This window comes from Mustelus asterias, chromosome 8, assembly GCF_964213995.1.
Source record: "Mustelus asterias chromosome 8, sMusAst1.hap1.1, whole genome shotgun sequence".
In the NCBI taxonomy this organism is placed as follows: Eukaryota; Metazoa; Chordata; class Chondrichthyes; order Carcharhiniformes; family Triakidae; genus Mustelus; species Mustelus asterias.
In genome coordinates, this window is record NC_135808.1 from 18299954 (window position 1) to 18318482 (window position 18529).

At 57.6% G+C, this 18529-nt stretch overlaps 1 protein-coding gene across 3 annotated transcripts in view; it reads left to right on the forward strand.

Annotated features, from left to right (window-relative positions):
* Positions 1 to 18529, forward strand: part of LOC144496879 (SH3 domain-binding protein 5-like) — a 61043-nt gene that overhangs the window by 11593 nt on the left and 30921 nt on the right. The window contains exon 1 of one of the 3 annotated variants that reach the window (XM_078217466.1): positions 16024 to 16320. The exons of the other annotated variants lie outside the window; for them this stretch is intronic. The gene's annotated coding sequence lies outside the window, so the exon portion shown is untranslated. Of the gene's footprint in view, positions 1 to 16023; positions 16321 to 18529 lie in introns of those variants that run through there. 3 annotated transcript variants of the gene reach the window in all.

An 18529-nucleotide genomic window follows, 5' to 3' on the forward strand; every position in this document is an offset into this window, starting at 1 on the left:
TGGGATTCTGGTTGGTGAAGACTCGATGGGCCGAATGGCCTACTCCTGTAGTGTAGGGATTCTATATTCATCTCTCTAATTTAATGTACCCTCTGCCAATTTTGATTTGATTTATTATTGTCACTTGTATTGGGATAGTGTGAAAAATATTGTTTCTTGCGTGCTATACATGCAAAGCATACCGTTCATAGAGAAGGAAAGGAGAAGGTGCAGAATGTAGTGTTATAGTCATAGCTAGGGTGCAGAGAAAGATCAACTTAATATAAAGTAGGTCCATTCAAAAGTCTGATGGCAGCTGGGAAGAATTTGCACGCACTTTAGGTAATAATCAGTTAAGGGCTCGTGGCAGCTTTTTAAAATTGTTGCTCATATGGCGAGCTGGGCAAGACCACCCCTTTACACCCCTTCCCCACCATTTGGGTCAAATTATATGTGCCTCCTTCCCACCTTGGAGCAGCGTAAACATTTCATCCCCCAACCCTCAACGCAGCTCTCTACTAGTGATGTCTAGCTGTCTCTTAGATTGGCCGATGCTTGTAAATTCCTGACCCTGTCCCCCTGCTGCCACCAAACCCCACGCCACATGTGTTCGTGGATCTAACTCCACCCCATCCCTTTGCTTGCAATGTGTTGGGTATTTGTTTCTCTGGGTAACATCCTGCATACAGGTGATCTCTACCTGAAAAAGGATAAACACTGATTTTTCCTTTTATTCATCCGTGGGACATGGGCGTCACTGGCTGGCCAACATTTATTGCCCATCCCTAGTTGCCCTTGAGAAGGTGGTGGTGAACTGCCTTCTTGAATCGCTGCAGTCCACGTGCTGTGGGTTGACCCACAATGCCGTTAGGGAAAGAATTCCAGGATTTTGACCCAACGACCGCGAAGGAACGGCCGATATATTCCCAAGTCAGGATGGTGAGTTGCTTGGAGGGGAACTTGCAGGTCGTGGTGTTCCCAGGTATCTGCTGCTCTTGTCCTTGTGGCCGTGGATTTGGAAGGTGTTGTTTAAGAATTGCTGCAGTGCATCTTGTAGATGGTACACACTGCTGCTACTGAGCATCGGTGGTGGAGGAAGTGGGTGTTTGTGGATGTGGTGCCAATCAAGCGGACTGCTTTGTCCTGGATGGTGTCGAGCTTCTTGAGTGTTGTTGGAGCTGCACCCATCCAGGCAAGAGGGGAGTATTCCATCACACTCCTGACTTGTGCCTTGTAGATGGAGGATACGCTTTGGGGAGTCAGGAGGTGAGTTATTTGCCACAGTATTCCCAGTTTCTGACCGGCTGTTTGGAGCCACTGTGTTTATGTGGTGAGTCCAGTTGAGTTTCTGGTCAATGGTAACCCCAAGGATGTTGACAGTGGGGGATTCAGTGATGGTTACACCACTGAATGTTAAGGGGCGGTGGTTAGAGTGTCTCTTATTGGTGATGGTCATTGCCTGGCATTTGTGTGGTGTGAATGTTACTTGCCACTTGTCAGCCCAAGCTTGGATTTTACTGACACTTATAACAGATTGTTATGAGGAACCAGGCAGGGATCAGTGAGAGGAGTTTGTAGATTGTAGAGTGGCTATCAAGATTTTGATGAGCACTTTCTATCTGATGAGCTGTTGTGAGCTGGGACACACTGCCTGAGAGGGCGGTGGAAGCTGGAAAGAGAATTCGGTAAAGAACCTGGAAGGGGAGGATGTTTGCAGTGCAATGAGGAAGGGATTGTTTGTCAGGGTCCTGGGAGTGTGGGTTTCCGATTTGCCCATTGTAGCTTAAAGCTAACTGGAATACAACAAATTGATCGAGCGGTACAAGATTATGGACAGAGTGGTGCAGCTGTTCCCCTTAGCTGAAGGGTCCGTCACGAGGGGGCACAAGTTCAAGGTGAGGGGCAGGAGGTTGAGGGCGGGTGGGGGGGGTGGTGACGGTCTGGAATGCGCTGCCTGGGAGGGTGGTGGAGGCGGGTTGCCTCACATCCTTTAAAAGAGTACTTGACACATCATAACATGCAAACCTATGGGCCAAGCGCTGGTAAATGGGATTTTAAAAAATTCATTTGTGGGACATGGGCGGGGCTGGCTGGGCCAGCATTTATTGCCCATCCCTGAGGGCATTTAGGAGTTGACCACATCGCTGTGGCTCTGGAGTCACATGTAGGCCAGACCAGGCTGGACGGCAGATTTCCTTCCCTAAAGTGCGTTAGTTGGGAGGTCAGGTGTTTCACATGTGTTGGTGCAAACTTGATGGGCTGAAAGGCCTCTTCTGCACTTTGTGGTTCTAAATGTACTGGAGAATCTCACAACTGACCCGATGTATGAATGTTTCACAACTCTTTGAAACTGGAAATCCAAAAAGGCCTTTCACAGAACCTTTCAAGGCTTTGGGATCTCCCAGAACTCTTTCCAAACCCAGGAGTATATCACTTTTAAAAATATATAGAGTTTTATTGAAGATTTTTCCATTTATACAAAACATGCAACAAGCTCGCAAAGATTGGCACAGTACAGCAGGGGAGGCAATGGCCTTGTGGTATTATCGCTAGACTGTTAGTCCAGAAACTAATGTTCTGGGGACCTGGGTTCGAATCCCACCATGGCAGATGGTGGAATTTGAATTCAATAAAAAATATCTGGAATTGAGAATCTACTGATGACCATGAAACCATTGTCGATTGTCGGAAAAATCCACCTGGTTCATTAATGTCCTTTAGGGAAGGAAATCTGCTGTCCTTACCTGGTCTGGCCTACATGTGACTCCAGAGCCACAGCAATGTGGTTGACTCTTAACTACCCTCCAGGGGCGACTAGGAATGGGCAATAAATGCTGGCCAGCCAGCGACGCCCGTGTCCCACAAATGAATAAGATAAACAAATACAAGTAGGAAGAGAGAGAGAGGAAAAATAATAATCATTGTTTTGGATTATTCATTGTGTCCAATGCCTCCCATCATACCAGTAACAAAAGGATATATCGAAGGGTGGGGGGATGTCAGGGTAACAGGATACAGCCCCCATTGGCTCAACAGCTATGAATATATTTAATATACGGGCACAATGTCTACACTTGAGAGATCTTAGTGCTATAGAATCATAGAAAATAGACCATTCGGCCCTTCAAACCAGCTCACAATTCAATGACTGATCCCGATCTCAGCTCCACACTCCCGCTAATTCTCCATAATGCCTTTAGTGTCCAGAAATCTATTTCTTTCTTAAATACTACTTTCTTAAATTTGAATTCAATAACAATCTGGAATTAAACGTCTACTGATGACCATGAAACCGTTGTCAATTGTCATAAAAACCCATCTGGTTCACTAATGTCCTTTAGGGAAGGAAATTTGTTGTCCTTACCCGGTCTGGCCTACATGTGACTCCAGAGCCTCAGCAATGTGGTTGACTCCTAAATGCCCCCAGGGATGGGCAATAAACACTGTCCCAGCAACATCTCATGAATGATTTTTAAAAAAATTCAGTGACTTGGCCTCCAACGTGTGACACTCTTTCAGCAACAACAACTTACAATTATATAGCACCTGTCACAAGGCGCCTCATAGCGACAATATAAAACAGAAGTGTGACACCGGGCCACGTAAGGAGATATCATGTCAGTATTGCCAAAGTATGACATAGAAATGCTCAGTGCAAAGTTAGAGATATTGCAGCAATCCGTATGAAATAACCTGCTCTGAAAACTCTGCTCACGTTTTGACAGCTGAGACAAATTCCAGCCGAGACAATCCAATTTTAGGGGGAACGACCCGCACTTAATTAGAACCAATTCTTGTGTCTTGAGCATCGCCAGTTTGCCATCTCTGCCTCCTGAAGCCAAGTCACTGATTCCTGTAGTTTTCTCCCTTAACCTCTCTGCCTCTCTCTTAACGCACCCACCACCAACAGCAGCTTGCATTCATTGCGAGAGAATTTGAGTATAGGGATAGCGATGTTTTGCTGCAATTGTATCGGGCGTTGGTGAGGCCACATCTGGAGTATTGCGTGCAGTTTTGGTGTCCTTATCTGAGGAAGGATGTCGTTGCTATAGAGGGAGTACAGCGAAGGTTTACCAGGCTGATTCCTGGGATGGCAGGTCTGTCAGATAAGGAGAGACTAAATTGGTTAGAATTGTGTTCACTGGAGTTTAGAAGAATGATCTCATAGAAATTTATAAAATTCTAACAGGATTAGACAGGATAGATTCAGAAAGAATGTTCCCAATGATAGGGATGTCCAGAACTAGGGGTCATAGTTTGAGGATAAGGGGTAAAACTTTTAGGACTGAGGTGAGGAGAAATTTCTTCACCCAGAGGATGATGAACTCGCTACCACAGAATGTAGTTGAGGCCAAAATGTTGTGTGATTTCGAGAAGAAATTAGATATGGCTCTCGGGGCCAAAGGGATCATGGGATATTGAGGGGGGGCAGGAAGGGAGGTTCAGGATATTGAATTCGATGATCAGCCATGATCAAAATGAATGGCGGAGCAGGATCGAAAGGCCGACTCCTGCTTCTAGTTTCTGTGTTTCTATTTGAATATCGCCTCTATGTAAGGTGCTTCACTGGAGCACTGTCATGCTGAAAGTTGGCGCTGAGGCACATGAGCTATCAGGAGAGATGTCCAAAGGTTTGGTCAGCGAGGTAAGTTTGAAGGAGCGCCCTAAACTGCAGGAGATGCGGCGATGTTTTAGGGAGGGAATTCTAGAGCTTGAGGCTCAGGAAGCTGATGGCATGGCCACCAATGATGGTGCGATAATTTAATGGTTCCAAGTGAGGACCTCCAACCATTGCTTTGCTCCCCTCAGCCTATTCTAGACGTGCTGAATCCATCCAGAGCTCCACTGAAGACCGTTAATAGATCGCAGTCCTGGGCTATTCTGTTTCATCAAATCGTAGAATCTTTACAGTGCAGGAGGCCATTCAGCCCATCGAGCTCGCACCAACCACAATGCCACTCAGGCCCTATTCACGTAATCCAACATATTTGCCCTGCTAATCCCCTGACACTAGGGTCAATTTAGCATGGCCAATCAACCTAACCCGCACATCTTTGGAGTGTGGGAGGAAACCGGAGCACCCGGAGGAAACCCACGCAGACACGGGGAGAACATGCAAAATCCACACGGACAGTGACCCGAGGCCGGAATTGAACCCGGGTCCCTGGCGCTGTGACGCAGCAGTGCTAACCACTGTGCCGCCCCGGAGGAGGTTACAGAAATGGGGGTGTGATGGGTAGTCTAAAATTGAGGCATTACTGGAGCAGGAGCCAATACAAGTCAGTGGGGATTGTAATGGGGCAAATTTGGACAGAGGCAGCAGAGTTTTGGATGGCTTCAGGTTTAGTGGTGATGGAGCTCCTTTACCAATATTTTGGTTATCGGTTTTATTATACGACATGAGATGTTGTCTAATTTTGTTTGATAGCACATCTCTGAGGCGAGTTGGAAACATAAAGTTCTTAAGGAGCTTGGCAGGGTAAGCTGCTGGGAGGATGTGTTCCCCTGGCTGGGGGAACCTGGGACTAAAGGTTACAGTTTCAATAACGAATGCAGAGGGCACTTGGTGGAGGGCGTTACTCCTCCACATCAACTCAACGCTACTGCAGTTGCAGAAGTCCCGAGACTTCCTTTCCCTGATGGTTGGTGCTCTGTGACAACAAAGCTCAGAAGTGAAGCCTTTTTATTGTGAGCTTTCAGCTCGCTGAGGAGGCTTCAGGGCCCATCCGCAGCCAACAACCTGCTCTGAAAACTCTGCGCACATTGTGACGGCTGTGACAAATTCGACCAGAATGACTGTGGCAATCCACAACATTCTAAATGAAGCAACCCACCGCATTCTTAAAAACATTCGCCCTATCTCTCGATGTTAATGCGTCCTTTAAAAAAAATTCCAGGATCTTAATCTACACCTTCACCAAAAAATAATCAGTTCTTCCTTGGGTCATACCCTATCTCTGTACCAAGTTTCGTTGAAATCCCTCAATTTGTTAGAGATATGTTATTAACAAAGGACAAGACTACTCCCTCCACCAACCTTCGAGTCATTTCGGAGTGACTTGAGGAGCAGTTTCTTCACTCGGCGATTTGTGAATCTTCAGAATTCTCTTCCTCCAGAAGGTAGCAGTTGCTTGGTCGCTGAGTATATTCTAGATCAGGGTTGATAGGTTTTTGGAGATTTTGTTGGGGGGGGAGGGGGGGGAATGGGAACATGGGGAGTTGAGGTAGAATTTCAGCCATGATCTTGCTGCATGACGGAGCAAGTTTGAGCGGCTGAATGGCCTCCTCCAGTTTATGTTTCTGACAGTGTTCAAGGTGCTAAATGAACGCAAGCGGTTGTTAACATCCCAGGGGCTTCACATGAAAGGGTCGCAACTCTCTGGGTGAAGAAATTATTCCTCATCTCAGTCCTGCCGGAGTGCGGCGACTAGGGAATTTTCACAGTGACTTCATTGCAGTGTTAATGTAAACCTACTTGTAAACCACATTGACTGACCCCTTATTTCAATGCCACTGATGATTGGTAGAGGAAATGTTTCCTTCTCTCTCGTAAATCATGTATGTCAAAAACCGATAGAGGGAGTTCAGCAAAACTTGGTACAAGAAAAACTGCTGGGTTTTTTTGCTGAAGATGCGAATCCAGATCCTGGAACTTTTTAGCATAGAAAATAGGAACAGGGGAAGCCCATTCAGCCCGTGATCCCCAGAACATTAACTGAGTTTCTGGATTAATCGTCTAGCAGCAATACCACTCGGCCATTGCCTCCTCCTCGCTTCGGTTATATCTAACTGCTTCCTGAAAACATTCAATGTTTTGGTCACAACTGAACGATTATCATCAGAAGATAGGGCAAATTGACTTATTATTTGAAGAGTGCTGTGGGTTGTTTTATTTAGAATGTTGTGGATTGTAGCGGCTATTCTGGTAGAATTGATCACAGCTGTCACAATGTGAGCAGAGTTATCAGAGCAGGTTGTTGGATGTGGGCAGGCCCGACGCGAGATGGAAGCTCTGAATAAAAAGATTTCCTTTTCTCAGCTTTGCTGTCACAGAGCATCACCCTGGCAAGGACTTGTACACTCGCAATAACGTTGACTTAACGTGACAGAGCGATGGGCTCCCCTTATCCACTTGTTTTGAAACTGTCACCACTAGTTCTGGATACCCCAGCCGAGGGAACGTATCTACCCGAGCAAGTCCCTGAAGAATATTTGTACGTTTCCAAGGTGCCTTCTATCAAACAGCGCTGATAACCAAAAACCCAATTACAGAGCTCCGTCACAACTCAACCTGAAGTCATCTAAAACTCTGTGAGCAGGGACACGGGAGAAGTAGAGTAAATTATATATTATCCACTTGGAGCTAATGTAAGTACCTTTATGTATAGCCAGCGCACATCAAACGTACAGGGTGCCTGTAAAATCTCACCTGAGGGGATAATAAGGGCATGTCACGCTGCTTATGCTTGCCTTGCCCAGGGAATTGATTTTTCTCGAATGAAGCTGACTGCTTTTAATTCAGTCCCTTTAATTAAAATGATAGTTCAATTTTTCTGCACCAAATTAGCACCGTGACACTTCCTCGAGTGCTCAACTTAAACTAGTGATAGCTCAGTGGACCACAAACGAGGGAATATTTCACAAAAAGGCAACAATGTCAGATGCAGCAATTTGAGTCCAACTTGTTACGCTGTGCATTTATTCCACTGGTTACAGCCATGCTTTAGTAGATACTTCCAGCTCCCTGAGCTCAGGCATGGAAAAATACAGATATAAGAAAGAAATTTGTGCGCAAGGAATTAAACCCCTCGTTTAATGAATCATTTAATGAGTAGAGGTCCCTGCAGAAGCATGGGTTTCTCTCTCTCCTCCATATCCCGCTTCCATCTTTCTCCTCTCACTCCTCCCTCGGGGGGATTGGCCGCGCTGAATTGCCTCTTCGTGTCCAAAGATGCGCAGGTTAGGTGGATTGGTGCGATCGATGCGCGGGGTTCCTGGGATGGGCGAGGGAGTGGGTCTGATTATAGGACACTCTCGGAGGGTAGGTGCAGATTCGATGGGCCAGGTGGCCTCCTTGTGCATTGTAAGGATTCATTGGTTCTGATTCTCCCTCTCTGCCCCCCTCCCCTCCCCTCTCTGCCCCCCTCCCCTCCCTCTCTGCCCCCCTCCCCTCCCTCTCTGCACCCCTCCCCTCCCTCTCTGCCCCCCTCCCCTCCCTCTCTGCCCCCCTCCCCTCCCTCTCTGCCCCCCTCCCCTCCCTCTCTGCCCCCTCCCCTCCCTCTCTGGCCCCCTCCCCTCCCTCTCTGCCCCCCTCCCCTCCCTCTCTGCCCCCCTCCCCTCCCTCTCTGCCCCCCTCCCCTCCCTCTCTGTCCCCCTCCCCTCCCTCTCTGCCCCCCTCCCCTCCCTCTCTGCCCCCCTCCCCTCCCTCTCTGCCCCCCTCCCCTCCCTCTCTGCCCCCCTCCCCTCCCTCTCTGCCCCCCTCCCCTCCCTCTCTGCCCCCCTCCCCTCCCTCTCTGCCCCCCTCCCCTCCCTCTCTGCCCCCCTCCCCTCCCTCTCTGCCCCCCTCCCCTCCCTCTCTGCCCCCCTCCCCTCCCTCTCTGCCCCCCTCCCCTCCCTCTCTGCCCCCCTCCCCTCCCTCTCTGCCCCCCTCCCCTCCCTCTCTGCCCCCCTCCCCTCCCTCTCTGCCCCCCTCCCCTCCCTCTCTGCCCCCCTCCCCTCCCTCTCTGCCCCCCTCCCCTCCCTCTCTGCCCCCCTCCCCTCCCTCTCTGCCCCCCTCCCCTCCCTCTCTGCCCCCCTCCCCTCCCTCTCTGCCCCCCTCCCCTCCCTCTCTGCCCCCCTCCCCTCCCTCTCTGCCCCCCTCCCCTCCCTCTCTGCCCCCCTCCCCTCCCTCTCTGCCCCCCTCCCCTCCCTCTCTGCCCCCCTCCCCTCCCTCTCTGCCCCCCTCCCCTCCCTCTCTGCCCCCCTCCCCTCCCTCTCTGCCCCCCTCCCCTCCCTCTCTGCCCCCCTCCCCTCCCTCTCTGCCCCCCTCCCCTCCCTCTCTGCCCCCCTCCCCTCCCTCTCTGCCCCCCTCCCCTCCCTCTCTGCCCCCTCCCCTCCCTCTCTGCCCCCTCCCTCCTCTCTGCCCCCCTCCCCTCCCTCTCTGCCCCCTCCCCTCCCTCTCTGCCCCCCTCCCCTCCCTCTCTGCCCCCTCCCCTCCCTCTCTGCCCCCCTCCCCTCCTCTCTGCCCCCCTCCCCTCCCTCTCTGCCCCCCTCCCCTCCCTCTCTGCCCCCCTCCCCTCCCTCTCTGCCCCCCTCCCCTCCCTCTCTGCCCCCCTCCCCTCCCTCTCTGCCCCCCTCCCCTCCCTCTCTGCCCCCCTCCCCTCCCTCTCTGCCCCCCTCCCCTCCCTCTCTGCCCCCCTCCCCTCCCTCTCTGCCCCCCTCCCCTCCCTCTCTGCCCCCCTCCCCTCCCTCTCTGCCCCCCTCCCCTCCCTCTCTGCCCCCCTCCCCTCCCTCTCTGCCCCCTCCCCTCCCTCTCTGCCCCCCTCCCCTCCCTCTCTGCCCCCCTCCCTCCCTCTCTGCCCCCCTCCCCTCCCTCTCTGCCCCCCTCCCCTCCCTCTCTGCCCCCTCCCCTCCCTCTCTGCCCCCCTCCCCTCCCTCTCTGCCCCCCTCCCCTCCCTCTCTGCCCCCTCCCCTCCCTCTCTGCCCCCCTCCCCTCCCTCTCTGCCCCCCTCCCCTCCCTCTCTGCCCCCCTCCCCTCCCTCTCTGCCCCCCTCCCCTCCCTCTCTGCCCCCCTCCCCTCCCTCTCTGCCCCCCTCCCCTCCCTCTCTGCCCCCCTCCCCTCCCTCTCCTGCCCCCTCCCCTCCCTCTCTGCCCCCCTCCCCTCCCTCTCTGCCCCCTCCCCTCCCTCTCTGCCCCCCTCCCCTCCCTCTCTGCCCCCCTCCCCTCCCTCTCTGCCCCCCTCCCCTCCCTCTCTGCCCCCCTCCCCTCCCTCTCTGCCCCCCTCCCCTCCCTCTCTGCCCCCCTCCCCTCCCTCTCTGCCCCCCTCCCCTCCCTCTCTGCCCCCTCCCCTCCCTCTCTGCCCCCCTCCCCTCCCTCTCTGCCCCCCTCCCCTCCCTCTCTGCCCCCCTCCCCTCCCTCTCTGCCCCCCTCCCCTCCCTCTCTGCCCCCCTCCCCTCCCTCTCTGCCCCCCTCCCCTCCCTCTCTGCCCCCCTCCCCTCCCCCTCTCTGCCCCCCTCCCCTCCCCCTCTCTGCCCCCCCTCCCCTCCCCCTCTCTGCCCCCCCCTCCCCTCCCCCTCTCTGCCCCCCCCCTCTCTGCCCCCCCTCCCCTCCCCCTCTCTGCCCCCCTCCCCTCCCCTCTCTGCCCCCCCTCCCCTCCCCCTCTCTGCCCCCCCTCCCCTCCCCCTCTCTGCCCCCCTCCCCTCCCCCTCTCTGCCCCCCCTCCCCTCCCGCTCTCTGCCCCCGCTCCCCTCCCCCCTCTCTGCCCCCCTCCCCTCCCCCTCTCTGCCCCCCTCCCCTCCCCCTCTCTGCCCCCCCTCCCCTCCCCCTCTCTGCCCCCCCTCCCCTCCCCGTCTCTGCCCCCCCTCCCCTCCCCCTCTCTGCCCCCCTCCCCTCCCCCTCTCTGCCCCCCCTCCCCTCCCCCTCTCTGCCCCCCCTCCCCTCCCCCTCTCTGCCCCCCCTCCCCTCCCCCTCTCTGCCCCCCCTCCCCTCCCCCTCTCTGCCCCCCCTCCCCTCCCCCTCTCTGCCCCCCCTCCCCTCCCACTCTCTGCCCCCCCTCCCCTCCCCCTCTCTGCCCCCCTCCCCTCCCCCTCTCTGCCCCCCCTCCCCTCCCCCTCTCTGCCCCCCCTCCCCTCCCCCTCTCTGCCCCCCCTCCCCTCCCCCTCTCTGCCCCCCCTCCCCTCCCCCTCTCTGCCCCCCTCCCCTCCCCCACTCTGCCCCCCCTCCCCTCCCCCTCTCTGCCCCCCCTCCCCTCCCCCTCTCTGCCCCCCTCCCCTCCCCCTCTCTGCCCCCTCCCCTCCCCCTCTCTGCCCCCCCTCCCCTCCCCCTCTCTGCCCCCCCTCCCCTCCCCCTCTCTGCCCCCCCTCCCCTCCCCTCTCTGCCCCCCCTCCCCTCCCCCTCTCTGCCCCCCCTCCCCTCCCCCCTCTCTGCCCCCCTCCCCTCCCCCTCTCTGCCCCCCCTCCCCTCCCCCTCTCTGCCCCCCCTCCCCTCCCCCTCTCCCCTCCCCTCCCCCTCTCTGCCCCCCCTCCCCTCCCCCTCCCCCTCTCTGCCCCCCTCCCTCCCCCTCTCTGCCCCCCCTCCCCTCACCCTCTCTGCCCCCCCTCCCCTCCCCCTCTCTGCCCCCCCTCCCCTCCCCCTCTCTGCCCCCCTCCCCTCCCCCTCTCTGCCCCCCTCCCCTCCCCCTCTCTGCCCCCCCTTCCCTCCCCCTCTCTGCCCCCCCTCCGCTCCCCCTCTCTGCCCCCCCTCCCCTCCCCCTCCCTGCCCCCCCTCCCCTCCCCCTCTCTGCCCCCCCTCCCCTCCCCCTCTCTGCCCCCCCTCCCCTCCCCCTCTCTGCCCCCCCTCCCCTCCCCCTCTCTGCCCCCCCTCCCCTCCCCCTCTCTGCCCCCCTCCCCTCCCCCTCTCTGCCCCCCTCCCCTCCCCCTCTCTGCCCCCCCTCCCTCCCCCTCTCTGCCCCCCTCCCCTCCCCCTCTCTGCCCCCCCTCCCCTCCCCCTCTCTGCCCCCCCTCCCCTCCCCCTCTCTGCCCCCCCTCCCCTCCCCCTCTCTGCCCCCCCTCCCCTCCCCCTCTCTGCCCCCCTCCCCTCCCCCTCTCTGCCCCCCCTCCCCTCCCCCTCTCTGCCCCCCCTCCCCTCCCCCTCTCTGCCCCCCCTCCCCTCCCCCTCTCTGCCCCCCCTCCCCTCCCCCTCTCGCCCCCCCTCCCCTCTCTGCCCCCCCTCCCCCTCTCTGCCCCCCCTCCCCTCCCCCTCTCCTCCCCTCCCCCTCTCTGCCCCCCTCCCCTCCCCCTCTCTGCCCCCCTCCCCTCCCCCTCTCTGCCCCCCTCCCCTCCCCCTCTCTGCCCCCCTCCCCTCCCCCTCTCTGCCCCCCCTCCCCTCCCCCTCTCTGCCCCCCCTCCCCTCCCCCTCTCTGCCCCCCTCCCCTCCCCCTCTCTGCCCCCCCTCCCCTCCCACTCTCTGCCCCCCTCCCCTCCCCCTCTCTGCCCCCCCTCCCCTCCCCCTCTCTGCCCCCCCTCCCCTCCCCCTCTCTGCCCCCCCTCCCCTCCCCCTCTCTGCCCCCCTCCCCTCCCCCTCTCTGCCCCCCCTCCCCTCCCCCTCTCTGCCCCCCCTCCCCTCCCCCTCTCTGCCCCCCCTCCCCTCCCCCTCTCTGCCCCCCCTCCCCTCCCCCTCTCTGCCCCCCCTCCCCTCCCCCTCTCTGCCCCCCCTCCCCTCCCCTCTCTGCCCCCCCTCCCCTCCCCCTCTCTGCCCCCCTCCCCTCCCCCTCTCTGCCCCCCTCCCCTCCCCCTCTCTGCCCCCCCTCCCCTCCCCCTCTCTGCCCCCCTCCCCTCCCCCTCTCTGCCCCCCCTCCCCTCCCCCTCTCTGCCCCCCCTCCCCTCCCCCTCTCTGCCCCCCCTCCCCTCCCCCTCTCTGCCCCCCCCTCCCCTCCCCCTCTCTGCCCCCCCCTCCCCTCCCCCTCTCTGCCCCCCCTCCCCTCCCCCTCTCTGCCCCCCCTCCCCTCCCCCTCTCTGCCCCCCCTCCCCTCCCCCTCTCTGCCCCCCTCCCCTCCCCCTCTCTGCCCCCCCTCCCCTCCCCCACTCTGCCCCCCCTCCCCTCCCCCTCTCTGCCCCCCCTCCCCTCCCCCTCTCTGCCCCCCCTCCCCTCCCCCTCTCTGCCCCCCCTCCCCTCCCCCTCTCTGCCCCCCTCCCCTCCCCCTCTCTGCCCCCCCTCCCCTCCCCCTCTCTGCCCCCCCTCCCCTCCCCTCCCCTCCCCTCTCTGTCTCTCTGGCCCCCCTCCCCTCCCCTCTCTCTCTCTCTCTGGCCCCCCTCCCCTCTCCCTCTCTGGCCCCCCTCCTCTCTCTCCCTCTATCTGGCCCCCCTCCCTCTCCCTCTCTCTCTCTCTGGCCCCCCTCCCTTCCTCTCCCCTCTCTCTCTCTGGACCCCCTCTCCTCTCTCTCTCTCTGGACCCCCTCCCCTCTCTCTCTCTCTCTTGGCTGCCCCCCTCCCTCCCTCTCCCTACCTCGCCCCCCCCTCCCCCTCTCCCTACCTCGGCTCCTTCTCTCACTCCCTCGGCCCTCCCCCCGCTCTCCCTCCCTCCCTCGGCCCCCTCTCCCTCCCTCGGCCCCCCCTCCCCCTCTCCCTCCCTCGGCCCCCCTCCAACAGCCCCCCTCCCCCTCCCCCTCTCCCTCCCACCCCCCTCCCCCTCCCACCCCCCTCCCCCTCCCTCCCTCTCTCGGCACCCCCCTCCCCCTCTCCCTCCCTCGGCCCCCCCCTCCAACAGCCCCCCTTCCCCTCTCCCTCCCACCCCCCTTCCCCTCTCCCTCCCACCCCCCTCCCCCTCTCCCTCCCACCCCCCTCCCCCTCTCCCTCCCTCCCCCCCCCCTCCCCCTCTCCCTCCCTCCCCCCTCCCCCTCTCCCTCCCTCCCTCTCTCAGCACCCCCCCCTTCCCCTCTCCCTCCCTCGGGAGTACACTACACCATTTGCCCTAATGTAACGCAGAACGCAAAAACCACACAAATAACTTGGATATGTTTAGTGAATCTCGTATCATAAACCATCCTGAGGCGATTTCCAGTCAGGCAGGATTTGCCAGGAGAGTAGCTGACTAAAACCAGGTCAAAGGGGGAGATTCAAAATGGAGGCTGGAGTGGGTGGGGCCTGTGGCTGGAAGGAGTTGGGATGGGAGGGAGGTTTAGGGAGGGAATTCCAGAGCTGAGGCTCCAGCCAGCTGAAGACCACCAGTGATGAAGGGATTTAAAATCCGGGATGCGCAAGGAACCAGAACTCTCAGTGTAGAATAATTGGTTGTGGGGTTTCAGGGGAGGGGGGCAGTGGCCAATGTGCGGGAGACTGGGGCTGAGCTGGGGCGTCGGGTGGGGAGGCACAGTGGTTATCACTGCTGCCTCACAGCGCCAGGGACCCGGGTTCAATTCCAGCCTCGGGTCACTGTCTGCGTGGAGTTTGCACGTTCTCCCCGTGTCTGCGTGGGTTTCCTCCGGGTGCTCCGGTTTCCCCCCACAGTCAGAAAGACGAGCTGGTTAGGGTGCATTGGCAATGATGAATCACCCCTTAGTGTCAGGGGGATTAGCAGGGTAAATATGTGGGGTTATGGGAATAGGGCCCGGGTGGGATTGTGGTCGGTGCAGACTCGATGGGCTGAATGGTCTCCTTCTGCACTGTCGGGATTCTATGATTTTATGAAATGGGGTGACGTGACTGAGGGATTTGAAATGGAGGAGTGGAGTTATAAATTCGAGGTGTTGTGAGGCAGTGGTGGGTTGGTGAGCACAGGGGCTGGGTCAGGGGGGACTCGGTACGGGTTTGGTCACAGGAAGCAGAGTTTTGGTTGACCTACAGTCTGCGGAGAGTTGGACTGGGGAAGAGACCACGGCTGGAATTTTACCGGACTGCCTCCCCGCCATGGGAATCGGACGAGGGATGGATCATGGGGAAGTCCCCTGACCTCGGGCGGTTTCTGGATGAGTGAGGGTGTGAAAACACGCCTCATGAGTGTGGTCCAGCTCCGAGGCAGTAAAGGCAGGAGGGGTGAGGGTTTCTGCAGGTGGGCTGCGCTGAGGCAGGGATGGAGTCCGTCTGTTACGGAGGCAGAGTGAGGCACTCTCCATTGTCCCGTATCGTTCGGTATGTCTGGTGGAAACTGCCTCGGGATCAGGTGTGACACCGAGGTTTCAGGCAGTCCGGTTCAGTCTCACAAAGTGACCCGGACAGTGGATGGAGTTGGGGGCGAGGGAGTGAAGTTTCTGCTGGGGCAGGGGAGGGGAGTTTCTGCTGGGGCAGGGGAGGGGAGTTTCTGCTGGGGTAGGGGAGGGGAGTTTCTGCTGGGGTAGGGGAGGGGAGTTTCTGCTGGGGTAGGGGAGGGGAGTTTCTGCTGTGGGGAATGTTTCTGCAGGGAAGGGAGTTTCTGCTGGGGCCAGGGAGACAGTTTCTGCTGGGGTCGGGGAGGGGAGCTTCTGCTGGGGTCGGGGAGGGGAGCTTCTGCTGGGGTCGGGGAGGGGAGCTTCTGCTGGGGTCGGGGAGGGGAGCTTCTGCTGGGGTCGGGGAGGGGAGCTTCTGCTGGGGTAGGGGAGGGGAGTTTCTGCTGGGAGGGGAGGGGAGTTTCTGCTGGGGGGTGGTGACAAAGGCGATAGTTTCAGTCTTCCCCATCTATCACTGCTCATCCACTACTGCTTGATACTGGAAAGACCCTGATATCATCATCCAGCGCACCATCATACCTATAGAATGATAGATTAAACTGGTGCATGTGGAAACATGTACAGTAATATGTCGAATAATGTTAATCTGGTCTTGGCTAAGGTGTACAGTAACATATAGAATAATATTCATTGGTATAAGGTGATGTGTGCTGTAATATATGGAGTGATATTAAATTGGTATAAGGTGATGTATACAGTAATATATAGAATAATCTTTGTTATAGTGTGATGTATACAGTAATATATAGAATAATCTTTGTTATAGTGTGACGTACACAGTAACATTATCTGATGCCTCTTTGAGGAGCACAGGAGCAGTTGAGTGTTGAGTGTCATTAGTTTCGGTGTGTTGAGTGCGGATTGCATTGCGCGCTCGCCTTGTCATTTACAGTAAGGCTCAGAGATCTGTGCCGTCAGAAGGTATTAGCAGCCTTTCTGCCAAATTGTTCCCCACTAGAAATGGTCCACAGTATTAGAAAATGAAATAAATACATCATCGTGGAGAAGACCTGACGGACTGAGCAGAGTACGGGGCTCGCTGGGGAGGGGGTTACTGGGCAGCATTTGTGAGAGAGAGGCCCATTAACACCAGCACAGCTGGTGTCTGTAAGATGAGAGGGGCGGGGAGGGTGGAGTCTGGACAAGTGCTGGGTGAGAGGGTTCAGCCCACTCCCACTGGGAACGGGCTGCACAGTGTCTGACAGCGGGGGAGGGGGGAGGGAGTGAATGGGGGGAGGAGTGGGTGAGAGGGTTAATCCCCCTCCCACTGGGAACAGGCTGGTCTGACTGATTTTGGGGGTGGGGTAAAGGGGGGGGGGGTAACCCTCTTGGTTCGACACCCTGACGTGGTACTGACTGGGCGAGAGGTTGTTTGTCGCTGGCCGTCCTACGCGTACAGTGAACAGTTGAATAAGTACATCATTGTGCTAATTGGGCCGAATCTGGAGCCAGAGCTAACAGCAAAGGTATAAATAATGGAAAGCAAAGAACTGCAGGTTCATTAGGCTGTGTGGAGGCGGGTCCCCAGGGCGCAGTCTCGATGTTCTAAATGCATCCCGGGAGCCGGCGACTTGTTAGATGTGACAGCTCCAGCGAGGGCTCCCAGGCATTGAGGCTCACTGGAGCAGCGAGGGAGGAGAGGGCGAGCGAGCAAAAGTCCGAGGCAGATCCTGGCGGGGGAGGGAGGAGGGGCAGCAGGATAATTGTGACTCATCCGAAATCTACCCGCCGTCAGATAAACATGGCCTGCACTCTGGTTAAAATGGCTTGTGTGTGAATGTGTTCACGGTGGGTCCATTTATCACAGGGTCTCAGCTTTCTGTTAATAAAATAAAGTTGAGATTTAAACAGTGTCTTGAAAGGCCCCAGGATGTCTCTGAGAGCTTTAAAGCCATGGAATGAAGCGACAGCACTGTTGTAATGTGGGAAAGGCGTCACAGCGAGATGATAACCACACTGGATGTGGGATCAATGTAGATCAGGTCACTGGGGAACCAACCCCCCCATCGAAACAGTGGGCATGCGACACTTAGCCTCCACCTGAAAGGAGAAACGAGATGCTGCCCCCCCCCGCCCCCCCAAATCCCACATCCCATCCCCAAAGATGACACCTGTGGCCGTTCCGCGCTCCCTTGGCACCGCCCTCACTCGGCGGGAATGCGTGGGCTTGGAACTTGTCCCCGGGAGTGGTGACTCGAACTTTCCGAGTGCAAACGCGCGACCTGTTGACCCATGGCTAGCCAAGCCTTCGGTCGATGGTTTGACGGAGTTCGGTCTGCTGGAATGAGGCAGCTGCCATCAACATTTCGCCTGTCTCCACGCCCCACCCGCCCCCCTCAGCTGCCACTGGACTAGCCAAGGCCAATATTCCATTTGCCTTCCCAATGCTGTCCCTGGGCCTTTGTGATTTGTGTGTGAACACATCGCGATCCTGCTGTGCAGCAGCGTTCCACACTCTCTGTCGCCATTTCAATAACGTTCTGGCTTTGCTGCTTTACTTGGCTTGGGTTACTGGAAACGGCTACAAGCAGCACCCCTGAGAAAGATCATCGGGGAGAGGGGGTCCCGCTCTCATTCTCTTGCAAGGCTCCACCTCCCCCTTCCCAGCAGCCAAGTTCTTCCAGACAGGAGACCGCTTGATTCGGGGTTGGTTGGTGGTGGGTGGTCAGGCGGTGAATGTGGGGTCATTTCTTTTGACGTTTATATATTGTCGGATGCCCGGTGGCCATTGGTGGATTCTCAACCAGGCTGACACGTTAAGAGACCACAGGAGCTGGTGTTGTGCTGCTCCGCGGGCACAGGAGCTGTCAAGTGCTCTTACCGCACTGGAGGGCCTGCTGAAGTTTTCAACTCGAGCCCCAGGCTTCCTGGGAAAAGGCCGGGCCTGCGGGGAGGGGGGGTGGGTGGTCTGGTGGGGGAACTAAACACACGATTTTGTGGAGAGGCCAGTGCGATGTTCTTCAGAATGGTGTGGGATTTATGTTTTTGAACCTGTTTTCTTGCATTATTAAAGACGATTGATGCGGCTGCAGTGCGGACCGCCCCGGGTCTAAAGCAAATCCGAGTCGAAAATCGCATGAACTGTGAGGGCGGTTGGGTCGATTTGAATTACAGAACTGAAGGGCGGAAGAGAGCGAGAGGAGGCTCTCTCCGTGGCCCTCTGCTGATTACGCTCCCCTCAAAAGTTTGGCTGCATTGCGATTTGTTCTTAGCCAATGAGTCAATCATTCCCAGCACGTTGTTCCCTCCTTCACCTCCCCTCTTCCCCCTCCGCCAAAATGCTCTTGTGATGCTATGAACCCCCTTTATTATGGGCGGCACGGTGGTTAGCACTGCTGTCTCACAGCGCCTGGGATCGGGTTCGATTCCTGGCTTGGGTCACTATCTGTGTGGAGTCTGCATATTCTCCCCGTGTCTGCGTGGGTTTCCTCCGGGTGCTCCAGTTTCCTCCCACAGTCCAGAAATGTGCGGGTTAGTTTGATTGGCCATGTTAAAATTGCCCCTTAGCGTCAGTGGCATTAGCTAGGGTAATTGCATGGGATTAAGGGGTAATAGGGATAGGGTCTGGGTGAGATTATGGTTGGTGCAGACTCGATGGGCCAAATGGCTGCCTTCTGCACTGTGGAATTCTATGATTCTGCACCCGAACAGGCACCGGAGTGTGGCGACTAGGGG